The sequence below is a fragment of the Felis catus genome, chromosome C1, assembly GCF_018350175.1.
Source record: "Felis catus isolate Fca126 chromosome C1, F.catus_Fca126_mat1.0, whole genome shotgun sequence".
Lineage (NCBI taxonomy): Eukaryota > Metazoa > Chordata > Mammalia > Carnivora > Felidae > Felis > Felis catus.
The window spans coordinates 29,430,254-29,447,311 of NC_058375.1; the positions used below are offsets into that span (position 1 = coordinate 29,430,254).

General features: G+C 57.0%; 1 long non-coding RNA gene across 1 annotated transcript; it reads right to left on the reverse strand.

The window, feature by feature from the left end:
- Positions 1 to 3: 3 nt before the first annotated feature.
- LOC109502244 lies at positions 4 to 3,778 on the reverse strand. The gene is made up of 4 exons (XR_006584178.1): positions 3,348 to 3,778; positions 1,697 to 1,830; positions 650 to 866; positions 4 to 256 (listed from the first exon to the last, which is right to left on the reverse strand). It is a non-coding gene; the product is annotated as an uncharacterized LOC109502244 (long non-coding RNA).
- Positions 3,779 to 17,058: the final 13,280 nt, after the last annotated feature.

The following is a 17,058-nucleotide window of genomic DNA, read 5'->3' on the forward strand; positions in this document are numbered from 1 at the left end:
AAGTATCATTTGAGCTTTAATGGAAAGAGAAAGCATGGTTAAGATGGCATTTTAGGGACATTTCTCAGCGGGTAAGTGTCCTGACTTAGTTCCCCATTTCTGGGAGTCTGTGGCTAGATATCCTCCTTGTTGGAATCCTGCCCAGGCAGGCGCCGGAGCGGAGTGTGAAGAACTCGGGCTTCAGGCTTGGAGAAGCCTGGGTTGACTCACTGGCTGTGTGACCTTTCTGAACCTCAGTTTCCTTTTCTGTCCTTTTCTACAATGGGGATCAAGGACCTGCTTCACAGGGTGGTCGCGAGGATGACAGAAGATAACGCCAGGACCAGAAGCAACGCCTGGCACGTAGTCGTTCCCCTTCAAGAACACACCCCAAACTCAACCACCTCCCTCCACCTGCACTGTCATGGCTGAGCACCGCCATCCGTCCCCTCTCCCGAGCTGTCTATTCCCTATGCTGCGACACAGCGATCCTGTTAACATTCAAGTCACAGCACGTCACTCGTCTGCTCAGAAACTTCACTGTGGCCCGTCTCAACGTGGTGTTAAGCCGAGGTCATCACAGCAGCCTCAGGGTCCCACGTGCTCAATCTCCCCACCTGCCATTGTCGCTATCTCCCCCCTTTCACTTCCCTCCAACCACACTACCCACCTGGTTCCCCAAATGTACCGGCCACATTCCTGCCTCAGGAATGCCTTTGCGTGCGCTGTGTCCTTTGCCGGAATGCTCTTCCCCCAGATCTCCTCATGGCTCCCTCTGTCATCCCCTTCAGGTCTGTATTCAAACGTTACCTTCTCTGGGGCGCCTGGCTGGCTCAGCCGGAAGATCATATGACTCTTGGTCCTAGGGTTGTGAGTTCGAGCTCCACCTCGGGTGTAGAGATTACTTAAGTAAACGAAACAGAACAAAAAGCTACCTTCTCTGGGAGGAACACCCTGTTCTTTCTGACTTAGTTTTATCTATGGCTCTTAACACACTCAGCAATATCGTATTATACTTTTTACTTATTTATTTTCTATGTTGCTTGTCTTCCCAAGAGAATGTAAGCTCTTTGAGCACAGGGATTTTTGCCTTTGTTTCCACCATCCAAATAATACCTGGCAAGTAATGGGCACTCAATACATTTCTGCTGAATGAATGAACAGCTCATCATAATGGAGAGTGTCACGTAGCCATCTACCGGCTTGGGCAATCAGGGGTTGTCATTGTCTGCCAGCTCTGGAGGGGCGTTGCTTCAGAATGACTGCCTTAGCAAGGCAGTGGGGGCCCTTGGGAGGAAACCTGTCCCATGGGCCTCCTGCTTGGGGGCAGCCAGCTCAGGAGGACGTGCCCAAATGCTGATTCTTGAACCAGCCTGAGAGTCAGCATGGTCCTTGTGGGCCAGCCAGAGGTCAGGGCTGCCCTCCCTGGCATTCTCTTTTATATCCATGCACCACAGCTACAAGAGCATCCAAGGCCAAGGTGGTCCTTCTTGGAGACTCACACTCAGCTGGGTCTCTCCATGGGAAGAGGGCACTCCGCCTAAGGTGGGTAGTCCCACCAGGCACTGGAAGGCTGAGGGAGTGTTAGCTACTAGAAGGGCATGGGACAGGCACTCAGGCTCAGGGAGCAGCATTGGCAGAGCTGAGCAAGTAGGAAGCCTTTGCTGTGCTAGGGAAGGGCAGGCAGCAGGGCGTGGCTGCAGCGCGCCTACCTTACCTGGTGGGAACTTCTGGAAGCCGGGATTGGGTTCAGTCCCTCTTTGCCGGCCCCTCTCGAACGTGCTTAGCCCTCAGTAGTGCCATCAGTGTCTGCTCAGATCCAGGAGTCTGGGAGTCTGGTGGTAGAGTCACCTCAGAGCACAGAAAAAACACGATGGGAAGGTCAGACTTGGGAGTGGGTCTCGATCTTACCCATCTTTCCTTAAGTAGTTTCTTCAAAGGTTGGGATGGGGGGGGAGGGCTTCTCCAGGGGTGGGAGACGCACCCAGGCCAGAATGATCTCTCCACACAGCACCTTCATGGCTAAAAGTGGCCTTGTCTGGATTCTGGAACAGACTTCCTAACTTTTTGTTTGTTTGTTTGTTTTTTTCAAATGCCATGGACTTCTTTAGCAGTCTGGTGAAGCCCATGGAACCTTCTCAAACAGCAGAAACTCATTCTATTGAGCTGCACTTGTCACCATGGACCCCAGGTTGAAATGGCCAGTTGTGCTCTTTGTTTTTTAAAAAAAAATTTTTTTTCAACGTTTATTTATTTTTGGGACAGAGAGAGACAGAGCATGAACGGGCGAGGGGCAGAGAGAGAGGGAGACACAGAATCGGAAACAGGCTCCAGGCTCTGAGCCATCAGCCCAGAGCCCGACGCGGGGCTTGAACTCACGGACCGCGAGATCGTGACCTGGCTGAAGTCGGACATTTAACCGACTGCGCCACCCAGGCGCCCCCAGTTGTGCTCTTTGAAGACAAAGACTCCGTGCTTTAAAAAGGGTACAAACCCTGGCTTCTCCTCCTGCACGCTGGGAGGGCGGGGCTGGGGAAAGCTGTTGGTGCGCCTCTTGGCTGACTGTCCTGGGAGGAGGGAGGGGAGCAGCCCTCTCCCACCGTACTCAGAAGGCAGAGTGTGGACCCTTCGGGAGGAAGCCACAGGGAGGGGGACATGCTGGGCTGCCTGGGGGGAAAGGAGGGAGCTCCCCTACCTCCCGGGGATGGCAAGCTGGAGGCTCATCTGCCAGGGGTTCTGGGATCAGGCTGTGGTGGGTGATCGCTTCTCGGGTGGGAGAAGATTTTGGCAGATTTAGCCCGAGGTCCTTTTGGAGGTGGATCTAGGAGGGGCCCATGGCTGCCGGGTCTTTCTCCTTTACCAAGCTCCGAGCCACCTGCTACCTGGGAATGGGATGGTGGGCACTCTCTGCTGACTTCTGTTCGCCAGGCCCGCACTAGGGATCTGCATCAGTGTCACTAATTTTTCCTCGGAACCAGCAGCTGCTCTTAGTCTTTATTTTTTTAATTTATTTATCTTGAGAGAGAGAGAGAGAGAGAGAGAGAGAGGACACGCGTGCCACACCAAGTGGGGGAGGAGCAGAGAATCCCCCTGACAGTGTGGTGGAGCCCCATGCGGGGCTCGAACTCACGAACCACGAGATCATGACCTGAGTTGAAGTCGGACACTTAACTGACTGACCCACCCAGGCGCCCCCTGCTCTTGGTCTTTTGAAGATCCTGGGATCAGGGCTGGGGAGATGTCTTGCTATTCTGAGTCTGTCCCCCCAGAACCATTCCTGGGCGTGGGGACGTGAAAACCATCTCACCCAGCCTCCCCGCAGCTGTCTAGAGTTTCAGTTCGGAGCCTAGGATGGGGTCCCTCCTTACCTCTGTGGCACTTTGGCCGTCCCCAACAGCTTCAGGGCCCTCAGCAGAGCCTCACGCAGTCTGAAATTATCTGGGCCACACCCCTGCGGCGTGGATGGGGCAAATGAGGTGCGGGAGGGTAAGGGCTTAGCCCAAGTCACATAGCCTCTGGGTGGCAGAGCTTGTTCTGGAACATCAGCACCTGACTTCCTCCCCGCCGGCTGAGCAGAGGCGGCCCAAGGCGGGAGAGAATCAGTAGGAAGGCAGCCTTGGGTCCCCCTTGACAAACACATCATGCTTCCCACCTAAACCACCTCCGTGGGTGGGGATTCGGGGACTGGTCTATTAGCTTTCTCCCGCTGTCCCCCGAGGGTGCATTTGTCTGTTTTGCATTTTTTCCAGGCTGTAGTTAGACAACTCCCGGTCCTGGGGGGAGTGCTGCAAAGAGAAAATGTCAGGGCGACACGCCGCCAAGATAACATTAGCGAAATATCAAGTCCTTTATGATGTCAGGAGGGATTCCTTCCCGCGGCCGAAGCTGCCTAATGACATCATAAAATAGGCCTGCGGCAGCCACAGTCCCCCTGAGTCATCAATCAGACCTGTCTGTGGAGGGCCCCGGCACTGGGGGGTGAGGGGTAGGAGGGGGGGGATGCAGGATTTGAAACTTAAAGGGGACCCCAACACAGCAGCACCGGGGCTGAGCTGAGGGGCTGAAGGCACCCACCGCCCCTCGGAAGTGTCAGCCCCCTGAGAGCAGGCACGTCCCCTGAGCCCCTCCGAGATCCTGAGGCCGCTAATGGCTCCCTGGGAGGCCTCTGTCCAGGTCACAGCACTTCAGTGGTGCTGAGGGAGAGGAGGGGGTCTAAGCCCAGGCTTCCTGTTTGCCGATATTGTCCGGCACAGACCTAGGCCCCCTTGTCGGGAGCAACGGGACCAATGGGGACAGGGCGGCGGTCCTTGACCTGCAGGTTGTGTGTTTGCCTGTGTGTGTCCATCTATCTATCTATCTATCTATCTATACCTGGGGGTGTTTGCAACACATACACTGTACGTGGATTATCCGTGTCTGCGTTTGGCTGTGCACACTCACATCTGCTGCCCACTCCTGCCTCCCGCCTCTGCGTCAGTGTCTGTCCCTGTGCCTCTCTGCATGTCCACGCGCTGGTGCTCTGATTGTGTCAAATGTCTGCAGCTGCGGGCAAGGGGACATAGAAGGGGATCCGGAAGACCGAAGAAAGAAGGACCCCAGAGGGTGAGGGGGGCTGTGGGGCGTGTGTGTGTGTGTCCCACACTTCTTACCACCCTTGGCTGAGAACTTTGGATTGCACTAGGATCACCTTGTGAGATTTAAAGACCTACCCATGCCCCAGTCTCACTTCAGATCAATTAAATCACAACCTCTGGAGGCAGGGCTTAGGTATTGGTATTTTGATTTATTTTTTGAAAATATTTTCTAATGTTTATTATTTTTGAGAGAGAGAGAGAGAGACAGAGAGACAGAGCATGAGAGGGGGAGGGGCAGAGAGAGAGGGAGACAGAATTCAAAGCAGGCTCTAAGCTCTGAGCTCTGAGCACAGAGCCCGACGCAGGGCTCGGACCCATGGACCATGAGATCATGACCTGAGCTTAACCAACTGAGCCACCCAGGACCCCCAGGTATTGGTATTTTTGAGAGTCCCCCAGGTGGTTCTGAAGTGTAGCCAGGGTTGAAGTGTGTCCAGAGACTTGCCATTCCAAGGTGGGGGCGGGGGGAGGGTGGTCTGAGGACTAGCCTCACCTGGGAGCTTCTAAGAAATGCAGAGTATCAGGCCCCTCCCAGACCTCTGAGTCATACTCTGCACACCCTCCCCCCTGTAATCTGTATTTTAATGGGATCCCCACGTGATCTGTACATCCATTGACGTTTGAGAAGAGTAGAGCGGTGCTTCTCAACTAATTCACATCTAAGAGTTTCTGATTTAGTAGGTCTGGGGTGGGGCCTAAGAATTTGCTTTTCACAGGAGCTCCCAGGTGATGCTAATGCAGCTCATCTGGGGACCACACTTGGAGACCACCCCCCCCCCCCCCGGCTTAGCTCTTGTGCAGAGGGAGGCAGACAGCAGGAGAAGGGGTGGAGGCGTGTGTGTTGCGGGTGTGGGGATGAGAAGGAAGGGGAAGTCACTGGTCACCCAGCCAGATCATGGGTGGCCCTGCCATCATCTTAGGTCTTCCATGTTCCTGACTCAGGGACTAGTCTAGGGATGAAGCCGGGAGAGAGAATGGGTCTCCTGAGAGCTGCTGGCATTCATTCCCCGCCCCGCACCCTTTCTGGTCCCTTCCCCACCCCACCATTGTGTTAAGAAAAAGAATCCGGGGCCGAAAACGACCTTAAATAGGGGCGCCTCACTGGCTCAGTCAGTCGAGCATGCGTGAGACTTTTGATCTTGGGGTCGTGAGTGCGAGCCCAGGTTGGGTGTAGACATTACTTAAAAGAATTTTTTTGATCCAGGGCTGGACACTTCTTCATTCCCGAGAACCCCGGGCCAAAGAGTCAGGTTTTCTCAGAGCCTAAGCTCATCAAGATGCCCACGTGCCTTCTTGGGGGCCCCAGTGCAGAGCGGGGGCTCCAGTTGTTAGGGCGATCGTCTCCAATTCGCCCAGGACCATCTCAGCGTGTGATGTCAGTGTGTGATTCTCAAAAGTTTACATGGTAAACCAGATTCCCTTAACTGCTAACGGCTGCTGGAATGACTACAGTTTGGTGGCGGTAGAGGCGAGCAGGCCTAGAGGTGGGGTGGGAGGTGACTAGGGGTGTTCCCAAGGGGAAAGCCCTCTGGAACCTGACCCCAGGCTCCGTCCTCCTGGCCTGGCTTCCTGGGTGAGCAGTGGGAGGGAGGACAGCCAGCCACCGGCCACAGGACAGGGTTTACTCTGGTGGAGGTGGTGTGCTGGGGGCGGGGGCAGCTGGCCCTGACTATCTGCTGGGGCGGCAGGAGGAAGGGCGTGGGTGGCCGTGGGAGCCACAGGCCGGGCTCAGCCACGGCTCCTCCTGCCTCCTGCAGGCTCTGCACTATCAGCACCTCTTTGGGCCGCATCTTGCATCTCGGCAGTGGCGGCAGCCACAGCGGAGTAACCTGAGGGCTGGGGCAGGAGATAGCGATCAGCCGGAATACCAGAGGTGTGAGGCAGGCATGACCTCACCCAGGGTGTGCCTGCTCTCGGAGCCTCGTCAGGCCACCCTCCCCACCCCACTCCCAGGCACCCCCAGGCCGGCTTAGACAACAAGCTTCAGCCAGCCACAGCAGGGGCGTCCCTACGCGCTGGGCTGGGTCCCAGCCAGGGCTCAGGCCAGGTAGCTCTCTGGGAGGAGCCTGTAGGCTGTCTGGGGGCCAACGCTGTGGTCTCTAAGGGCATCCGGGTACTTCTCCGGCTCCCTGGGCTGGGGCATCTGGAGAGGCTGAGTGGGAGGGCTGAGGCTGGGGAGAGCTATCCAGGACTGAAACGTGGTCTGGAGTTGTTACTGCCCAGTCACCAAGGGAGCTTAGAGACCTGTCTCAGCTTGGGGCCGGAGGTGAGGGCCAGGAAGGGGCAGATCCTGCCTCACAAACAGCAGGGGGTCCTGCTGTGTGTGTGTGTGTGTGTGTGTGTGTGTGTGTGGGTGGGGGGGGGGGGGCGGGCTGGAAATCAAAGCCAAAAATGCCCAGAAGAGACCGGGGGAAGTATTCACTGAACCAGATGTATTGTAACACTTGTCAGCAACTCCACTGAGTCTGGTGAAGCAGGCTGTTAATGTCAGGTGGTTGACCGTGGGCTCTGATGCGAAGGCCCCCTCCTCTGCCAGGAGGATTTTGCCCTGCAAATCCCTGAGGTCTCTAGGAGAAAATACCCCCACCTCTGATGGGCTAGAGCAGAAAGTGAGCAAGTAGCAGCAGCGGGAGCTGGCCCCGAGCCTTGGAGTTGGGGGCTGCCCTTGGACCCCTCCCACCACCCTCAGCTGTTCCCACCTAAGCCCGCAAGCACCCCCAGGTCCTTCCCACACACGCTCATCGTCCCACTCGGTCTATAGCCGCACCCCCTCCTGATCTACCGACACTCGTGCCCACTACCTCCCTGTACACCCCACACCCACACCCACACTCGCAGGGAGGCAAGCAGACCTCACCGAAGAGCACTGCACAGCCACTCTGAGACACCTTTGCATAAGGAATGAATGGATCCACCTGTGAGCTGCTGGCCTCTTCTGGGCATGCTGGGTGTCTGTGGGCTCAGAGTCCCAAACCTAGCAGGGCCGACCACATTCGTCCCAGTGCCCGAGGCCACAGCCCTGCTCCGCACAGTGCCTCCTGGTGGCCGCCTTCCCCCAGCCTCGTGGATCCCAGCTGCCGTCCAGAGTGCAGAGACCCTTTCTTCCGTGCGCTTATAAGGCACCTGGCCGTATCGCAGTGCGTCTTGTTCTCTGAGTTATTTATTCAGCTCAGCAAATGTTTCTTGGGATTTCCATGTGCCTGGCCCTCTGCTGAGCTCTGGGGTCCGGAGACAAGGAGAATAACTCATCATTTTCAAAGAGCATCTGGGGCTTAGCAAGACCCTCAGATGGGCTCCCCCCGGTCTGTTCTGGGATTACATCCTCCCTAGACCCTCCCCCACCTGCTCACTCCCCCATCTGCCCTCACACACACTTTTCTCTGCCACATGACAGCCACCCTCCTCCTCCTTGTCATTCTCTTGCTTTCTTCATCCCCCTTGTTTTCTTCCTCCACACTGGCTTTGCATGGATGATGTCACCTGGTCATGCCCTCTTGGTTCTGGGGCAGCGTGAGGAGGGTTGTGGAGAGGTTCACATTGCTCCCCAGCCATCTCTCTCCCCTCGCTTCCCGGCTTTGGCTCTGGGCGACACAGAGCCGGGCAGACCCCGAGGGGCAGGGGTTCACAGGGATGGGAGAGGGGTGATGGGGGGGTGTCCTCACTGGGTTCTGGGTGAAGCGCTTAGCTTTTTGGAGGCCTGAAGCATGGTGGGAAGTGGACACAGGAAAGAATGACAGGGAGGAGGGGGAGAGCGGAGAGAAGAGGGGAAGGAGGGCAGAGGAGGAGGAAGGGAGCCAGGAGGGAGATACAAACAGAGTTAAAGAAAGTCACGGAGACTGAGAAAAACCACAGGGACAAACAGACCCAATACAAAGAGGTTCTGACCTGGTCACCAGGCACTTCTGGCAAAAGCAATCACCCTCTTCTCTTAAGGGTGAACTTGGGTCTCTCTCGGTGCATGCCGGGACATTACACACACCACACAGCCCTGGAACGGGCCTCAGAAAGGGGGGCTGGGGTCAGCCCTGCACCCCTGCTGGACTCAGCCCCCTGCCTGCTGTGAAGGGCAAAGGTTCTGTGGACAGCAGCAGTGAGGTCCTTGGAGGGCAGTCTAGCCGGGGGACCCTCCCATCGGGCCCCTGGCTTGCTGTGGTCTCGACACCTTCAGCTCAAGCCTTCAGGGAGTTATGTCAGAGATGGGAAATTTCGCAAATTCCCAGCAGCCTCTGGCCCCACCTCACGTGGGCATGATCTCAGAAGCTGAATCCTCAGGGCCCCCTTCTTTTGGCTCTTGGTGCCCCCCGGGACCCTATGAGTCCCCTTTCTCTTGTTCCTGTGAGGCTGCCTGGGGTGGGAGTGGGGGCCCGAGCTTAAGAGCCTAACCTCTTCTCCTTCCCAGCCCACCTGCCAAGCAGCTCCTAGGTGGGTTCTGATCTGACCCAACCTGCTCTGCAGCGCTCCTGGGGCCCCTCCCCTTTGCCCTTGGCCTGGGGGACCCCTCCCCAGCCCTGGCCAGCGCAGAGGAGCCCTGTCAAGAGCCATGAGCCGTCTCAGGAACCCAACAAGGGATGTGTCAGGAGCTGCGAGTCCCGTTTCGTCCCCGCAGCAGGCAACCGCCCCAGGACAGAGGGGCCTTGGCAACCTCCAGCCTGGTTATCTGATTTGGGGGCTGATGGGGCTTCTAATGGAAAACAATATGGTAATTTCAGAATGTTCCTGATTAGATGAAAATGATATTGCATCAAAGTTACTTCCTTAATTTATTCAGAAAATAACAAGAGAGAATTCTCTAAGATCCTTAATTAAACCAGAGCTTTCGCTACACAGGCAAAGCGGGAGCTGAGTTCCAGGTGTGGGGACAGTGGGGGTTCCAGGATGGGTCTGCCAGGGGCCGTCCTTGAGCTGCAGGGTCTGCACAGGTCTTCGCCCACAGAGACTGCCTACTCTGCCCGGAGGAGGTATGGGCAGCCAGAGCATGGGACGAGGCTCCCTCCCCTGCAGGGAAATTGGGGTGGCCATCCTCGAACCATTCCAGTCCCTTCCTGTCTTCTCTGACTTTATCTTGCGAGGACTCAGTGACCCAAAGCCACAGGGACTCAGCAAAGCAGGGCTGGCAGGGCCGCACGCCCAGGGTGTCTTTAAGACACAGAACACCCGGCTGAGCATCGGAAGATGCTGTAGGTCCAGTCACGATCGGCACTGGGATCAGCATGGGAAAGTTGGCATACCCGAAAGGCTTGAGTGAGGATAGTTGGATTTGAGAGGGAGAGGCAGGTGTAAGAGACACAACAAAGGCTGGTGAAACGTCTGCACATTAGGGAGAGGAAGCCGCGGCTACTCTTAGGCCTGAGCAAGAGAAGGAGGGACAGAGAGAGGGGCCGCCTGACAGAGCTGTGGCCCTGGACCATCACAGCCAGTGCCAGGATGCGGTGAGTCTGGGAAGAGACGGGGATACATTCCCAGCCTCTCTCTCTCTTCCTGCCCTCCCGTCTCCTGCTGGTGCTGAACATTAGCTGGACTGGACTGGAAGCCAGTGGGTGGGTATCCAGGGTGACACCTTTCAGGTTAGGGAGGCTCCTGGGACACAGAGGGGGGCAGCAGGTGGATCTGGGGGAGGGGGAGCAAATGGAGGATGATTAGCACAGCCCCCGAGGTGACGGTAAACAATCGTTCATTGTCTGGTGCTTCAGAATTCTCTAGCATATTTTTATTCATTTTCCTGGTCGCTCCCCACACAAGGGACCTAAGTTCAGATTCTTGTCTCCAGGAGGAAACAGGCTCAGAGAGATCAAGTGATGTCCTGGAAATCACCCAGTAGGAAGGGTATGGATTTCAACTTGCTTCTGTCCCACTCTAGGTTTCCTCTCTTTCCCCTGGAATCGAGGCTTGGGTGCATAAAAGGGCGACTTAGCTGGATGTTATGAACGCTTCCTGGCGTGAAAGGGCCCTGTCTAGAAGCTTCTGTGACGTCGTGAGAGGAAGTCTTGCCTACCACTCATGAATGAAGCTCTCCAGTGCCCTCAACTGTAGAGCAGACCATGACAAGCTGCTCAGGGAGTGGACATTTCCAATTCTGGTGGGACCTCCTACCCCTGGGTCTGGTGTGCAGGGCTGGCTGGGACAGCCTGGTTGGAGCAGGAGCTGAAGGAGGAGGCAACACTGCAGAGTTGGGATCACTTTGGAAGGAACTCCCCGTTGGCCGGGGCTATCCCCATTTGCCCACGTGCCTGCTGATCGCACTGCACCAGCCCCACTTCCCTTTCCAGCAGGCACCGGCACCCCAGCCACTGAGCAGTGTAGCTGGCCAGGTTCTGGCTGCGGGCATGCTGTGCCTGATTCTCTGGGAGACAGTAGGAGCCTGGGCAGGGCTCTCGGGGAGTTCCTGACTCAGGATTCGGATGTGGCAAAGGGGTAGGGAGGTCGATAGAGCCCGGGGCCCCCGACGCTGTGGCTGCAGGGGACCTCAATGTGCAAGAAAAGTTCTGGGGGTGGGAAAGCTTTGCACATGTGTGTGTGTGTGTGTGTGTGTGTGCCCATGTGCATCTGAATATGTGAATCTGGGTGCATCCGTGTGAGAGGATGTGCGCGTGAGAGAGGTAGAGAAAGAGGGGGAGAGAGAGGAGGAAAGGAGGGAGAGAGAATTTGTTAGGGTCATCAAGGATCAAAGTCAAAGAAGGTGGGGTTTAGATGGGCCATGTGAGCGGAGGAGGAGGAGGGGGGGAGGGGGAGAATGATAGGTACAATAATAATGGTGGCAGGTAACATGTAACGCTTACTATATGCCAAGCCTGTTCCAAGCCCTTTACGTATATCACCTCTATATATCCTTACAACCAATTTAGGTATTAGGTATTATTATCACCCCATTTTTTACAGATGGGGAAACTGAGGCACAGAGGTTTTGTTTCGTTTTGTTTTTTCATGATTGGCACCAATACCAGAGCTAGGAATTGGGCCCAAATCTTAACCCCGGAGAGGTACAGCCTGCCGGACATGGAGGGTGTGACCCCCGGTTTCTGATTCACGTGTGGAGCCTCTGGGAAGCTACTTCGATTCTGTATCCCTGTGTCACGTTCTTTGTTCCCAGCAGGACTTTTTGTGTCTGTGGGGGGAGGGGGGGGTTGGAATACGAAGTTGACCCTATAAAGCCTGTGTATCAGACAGGTGGTCCTAACTGAGCCACAGCAGGGAGGTGTCAAAGGGACTCGGGTTCGGGAGGGCCGGTTATTCTGTGTGGTTGATGTATGGGGTGCACGGGGGTGAGTAGGGTGGCTCGTGAAGGGTCTTTGCAGGCTAGGCTACGGTGTAAGGCGTTCATCCTCTAGCACATGGTGGTGGGAGCCCTCCAGAAGGCTTTCAGGCAGGAGGGTGGCATGGTTACCACGGAAGGGCACTCTGGCTACAGCACAGAGCAGAGAGACACGGGAGCCAGGGAGGCCCGTGAGCTGAGTGGGACAACCATCCAGGTAAAAGGGTGGTGAGGCTTAGGCTGGGGTAGGGTTGGGAGGGAGGAGATGAGGGGATACACTTTGGGAGGTTGAAACCTGCATATCTGGCGATAGCCTGGATATGGGGGTGTGTGAGGGAGTTGCTGAGAATGACTCCTGGGTTTGCAGGCATCTGGGAGGACGGAGAGCATGGGGGCAGAGCAGCTCCAGCCACACCCACATGTGGGTCCCTCCACAGGGCGGGAAGCCTGTGGCCCCGGTGGCTGAGACAAGGTGCCAGGGCATTGCTTGGCTCTGGAGAGATATGCATTGGGCCCATAGTCTCTCCTGAGGGACACTACAGGCTGGGGAGGCAGGAGGTCAGAGCCATGGCCAGTGGGCTCATCAGGAGATGCGGAGTATGGATTTCCCCTCAAGTACTTTTCATTTTCTTTAGGTGTCCCCATTTCTAAAAAAAGTCACCTGGGATGGTACACGATTCGTTCTTAAGTCGCAAGTACTAGAGAAGCCCTGGGGTACAGTGGTTAGAGCTCTCATTCTGTGGCCATTGTGGCGGGGGGGGGGGTGGGGTTCAAGTTCCAGTGTCACCACTCTGTAGCTGTGTGTTCTTGGGCAAATCACTGCACCTCTCTGAGCCTTGGTTTGGTCTTCTGAGAGTTAGGGATCATCCCCAGTGCCTATCTCGTAGGCTTGTTGTGAAGACTGCCATCGGTTCAGCGCTGGTTATGACCGCCCAGATCTGGCAGGATGATACAGCATTTCTTGCAGGGCCCCTTCCCTCTATTTCCACCCCCCGACAGGTAGGGATGCAGCCTTCTTCTGGGCCGGGGAGGGCGGACGCCTGCCAGACAGGAAAGGGGAGGCCTTCCTGGCCAGCGAAGGTTCCCGATGAGCCTTTGCTGCCTGGCACCCTTCCTCCGGCGAGCCCCTTCCCCTTTCCGGTTTCCCCAGGCCCTGCCTCTCTCCTGCAGTCCTGGAACCAGACACAGGCTGCGACTCAGGTGCCCATCACCCCACTAGACTCAGCCTCCCCAGAGAGGGTCTGGACCTGCCAGCTCTCAGCCCACCTTCTCTCTGCCTCAGCTCAGTGCCTCAGACTCCAGGGGCCCCTGTGCCCACTGGCCTGCAACCCCGTACTCTCTCAGATGTCCCAGCCCCCCCCCTCCCCCCGCCACCCCGGCAGGGCCCAGTGTGGCCACCGACCCCCCACCCCACCCCAGCCTGGCGCCCAAAGAAGCCGTCAGGAGAAGACGGCTGCCTCCCTGCCCCGCCCCTCCGCACCCCCTGCTCCCCAACGGGGCGGCAGGGCCTGAGCCCCAGGCTGAGCTCAGCTCTTACCCCAACCCCAACTCGGAGAGTTTGCTGGCAGCAGCGTAGATGACTTTGGTGTAGTTTCTGTGGTTTAATAAGCTACAAAAACGGCATTATTTTAAGCCAATCTGGATATAGCACAAAAACTCTCACCCCGTCTGTTCTGTGAAACTCAGATACCCTGACGAGAACACAGCTCACAACCAACTAATACAATATTCCACCGGGCTCGCTGTCAGCGGGCCCCACGCGGGAGCCGGCTCCCCGAGGACCGCCCAGGCGCGCTCCCCGCGGCCGGGAGGGAGGCGGCGGCCCAGGCGGGGGGAGGGGGGGGGGCGCGGCGGCGGGGGGGGGGGCGCCTCTCCCCTCTCCCCTCCCCCCTCGGCGAGGCGCTGGGCCGGCCGCAGCCCCCACCGCGGGGACGGGAGAGGAGAGGAGTGTGTCTGGCCTGCTGACAGCAGTTTTACTCCCACCACGGGCATATGTCTGATTCCGAAGCAGGGAAGTGTGTCCAACACACCCAATGCAAAGACAGGTTGTTGAATATTTTTTCTCTCATCACTAAAAAGGATTCCCTGCTGGGTGCAATCAAGATCCATAAACTCACGGCTCGAGTCGGTGTGAAAGCAGCGCCCCAGCCCAGACTCCCTCGCTGGCGCTAAATGCAGGCTCCGGGCGGAGATGCACAGACATCCGCTAGCAGTCTGGCCTTGCGACCGGCAGTTCCCGGCACATTAGGCAGCGCGCTTATTTTGGGCTACGCTTCAGTGGATTAACTTTCAGTGTAAAGTTTCCGAGCTCGGGCATCGTCCCTGTGGCGCTGCACGCCTCTCCCCGCCCCGCCCCCCGCCTCCTCGTTGGGTACCGGGGTTGACAGAGCCAGAGGCAAGGGGCTGGCTGACACAGGTCCTCAGCAGCCTCAGGATTCAGCCCTGGGAAAGGAGGGCGGGCAGGGGCCCCCGCTGGGGCTCCTGGCAGCCCCGGGGAGCCCAGCTCCCTGACCCAGCGCACCCCAGGTCCACCGGATGCCCGAGGTCTAACTTTCCCAACAGACACTGAACTTGCAGGCTTTGAAGGTCATGTGGTTTCCTCGAAGGGCTGATCCTGGGTGAGAGTTTCCCCTCCTCTGGTTGTGGCCAGTCTGCCATCCACCCATCCCTTCCCAACAGGGGCTCTGTCCTCCCAGACAGGATTCCAGGACGGGAACTGAAGGTTAGAATCCTGTTGTTTATGTAAAACAAGGGTGCCTCCCTTTCCTTCTGAGATGCACCTTCCAGCCCTCAAGCAAGGTGACCGAGGCAGAAAGGGATGTGGCTGGGGTCTTAACTGGGGGGACCTGCTGGGAGTTGTGGACAGGGGAGAATGGGAGTAAGGCAACACCATCAGCCCCCGCCTCCCTTCCGATGGCGTGGGAAGGAAGACCTCAGCATTCTTGCAGAAACGGAGGGACCCTTGTCACCCCAGCATGGCCATCCATTGGGAGGTGCCTTCAAATCCAATGATTTAAAATCCTAGCTCTCATGAATTCTTAAGCGGCAAAAGCACAAAACCCTCCTCTCTTCCCCTGGTATCCCAGTTTTCTGGGAGCATAGGAGGTATCATTTAGAACCAGAATGAACTTCAGAAATAGCGTGTGGGGTGAAGGGCAGCTTAGCCAGCATGTGGAAGCCCGACAGGGTGTGGAGTCTGTCATTCACTTCCTCGTGTCTCCAGAACATGTAATCCGGGCTGACTTGGTATACAAGTTCCTGGCTCAGGCTGTGGAGACACAAGAGGTCTCCGCCCAGGGAGGAGACAGATACATACCCCTTCTTCCTTTTGTTCATTTGTTAGCATGGACTCTGAGCCAGGCACCGTGTTTGGGCCCTGAGTGCAGGAGATGAATGAAGTTTGAGTACAGAGCAGAGTGTGAAGGAGGCTGTTGTGCCGGAGAGAAGGGGGCTCTGGGAGAGGCAGCGCCACCCAGGTTCCCTCTCAACCAGCTTGCAGCCACACTGAGAGTTCCCGGTCCACATCCTTCTAAGATTTCCACCTGCCTCCGGAGGCCCACAGGGCCCATTTTGCCTCGGAGTTACATGGAGGCAAAAACTAATGATGAGAAAGAGGAAATGGTGAGGTGGTTTTGGAAAGCCCTGGATTAAAAAAACTCTTCTCCTCTCTTGTATATCATAAATCTCTCTCCCTCCCCCCCTCCCCCCACTCCCTCCTGCTCTCCCTCTCTCCAAGAGATCAGCACATTGCAAAGACAGGTTGTGGAATATTTTCTCTCTCATCACTAAGAAGGCCTCCCTGCTGGGTGTAATCAAGAACCATAAACTCGCCTACGGCTCAAGTCGGTGTGAATCGAGCCCCGCGCCTCTAGCCTCGATTCAGACACGCTCGGGCCAGCTGACAGCAGCCAGGCTGCTCCCCCAGACGTACCCCGTCCCCGAGGGGCGGTGGCGAGGGGGCTGGGCTCCAGGCTCTGTTCTGGCATGGAATTCAGGGCACCTCTCCTGAAAGGTCAGGAAGAAGAGAAATCGATGCCTGCAGACAAGGAGTCAGGGCGTTGACAGGTGCCATGGGCACTCCTCGGCCTTCACCCCATGTCCCCAGGTCCCTAGGGAGAGGAATCAGGAGGCAGGGTGGCCTCTCAAACTGGCTGTTATTGCCAAGGGGCCGTCTGACCAGACGGAGTGGTTTCTGACTGGTCTTCAGAACTGTCCCTTTTGCGTGGAACAGGGCAGGGACCTGGTGTTGCTCCAGAGTGCTGGAAACAAGTGTGTGTGTGGGGGGGGTGGGGGCCAAAAGGAGAGAGGAGAGCAAAGGAGAAGCACCCGGGAGGCTGGGCTGCTGACTGCTCCGCTAAGTGCGCCATCCGGCTCTTTGTCTGAAAATCCATTAGTCGGCTTGGGAGCCGTCCTCGGATGCAAAGCTGGAGGAGCCTTTCTTACCTTTTCTTGACTTTCTACCTCTGCCATGACTCTGTCCAAAGTCACAGTCACTGCCTGAATCCCTGGGCCTGGTCACGCCTCCTCCCTGACCTCCCTATGTCCACTGTGACCTTTCCAAAACGTGAATCTAACCATAACACCCCCCTCTCCCCACCTGCCCCCAAGTGCTTCCATGTGGCCCCATGCCTGTAGAAAATGAACCCAGGTGCATGATCAAGATCCACCCCCAGCATTCCTTTCAAACACTGACGCCCCCACCCCCACCCCCAATCTCTCATCTGGGGATCCTTCTGGACACAGGAGCAGTTTCCCAAATCTGCTCTGTATTTTCTCACCTCCAGGACTTTGCACTCACCATTCCCCCTCCTCCCTGCCAGGCCCGCCCTTCCCTCTCTTCCTAGTGACCTCCTCCCTGCCCTTCCAGGCTCAGCGGCTGACTTCTCCTCTTCGGAGGGAGCCGTCTCTGACCCCCCAGGCAGAGGTAGTCCGTGCTTCCTGGGCAATTTGCGCAATTCAGCCCTCACTATCTGCGCTGTGACTGTCCCCGTCTGTGTCCCTCTCCCCACTGGGCGGAAGCTTCTCCTCTAGGGCTGGGGCTGAGTCTGATGCAGCTCGGTATGCCCAGGGCCCAGCACCTCGTTTGTTGGGATGAACAAAAGCAGCAGTTTCATCACCAAGTTTCAACACTGCTCTCTGTCTGTACCTGCAGACCTGTGTGCGCGCGTGTGGGCACGTCTCCCGCCTACGCTTCCC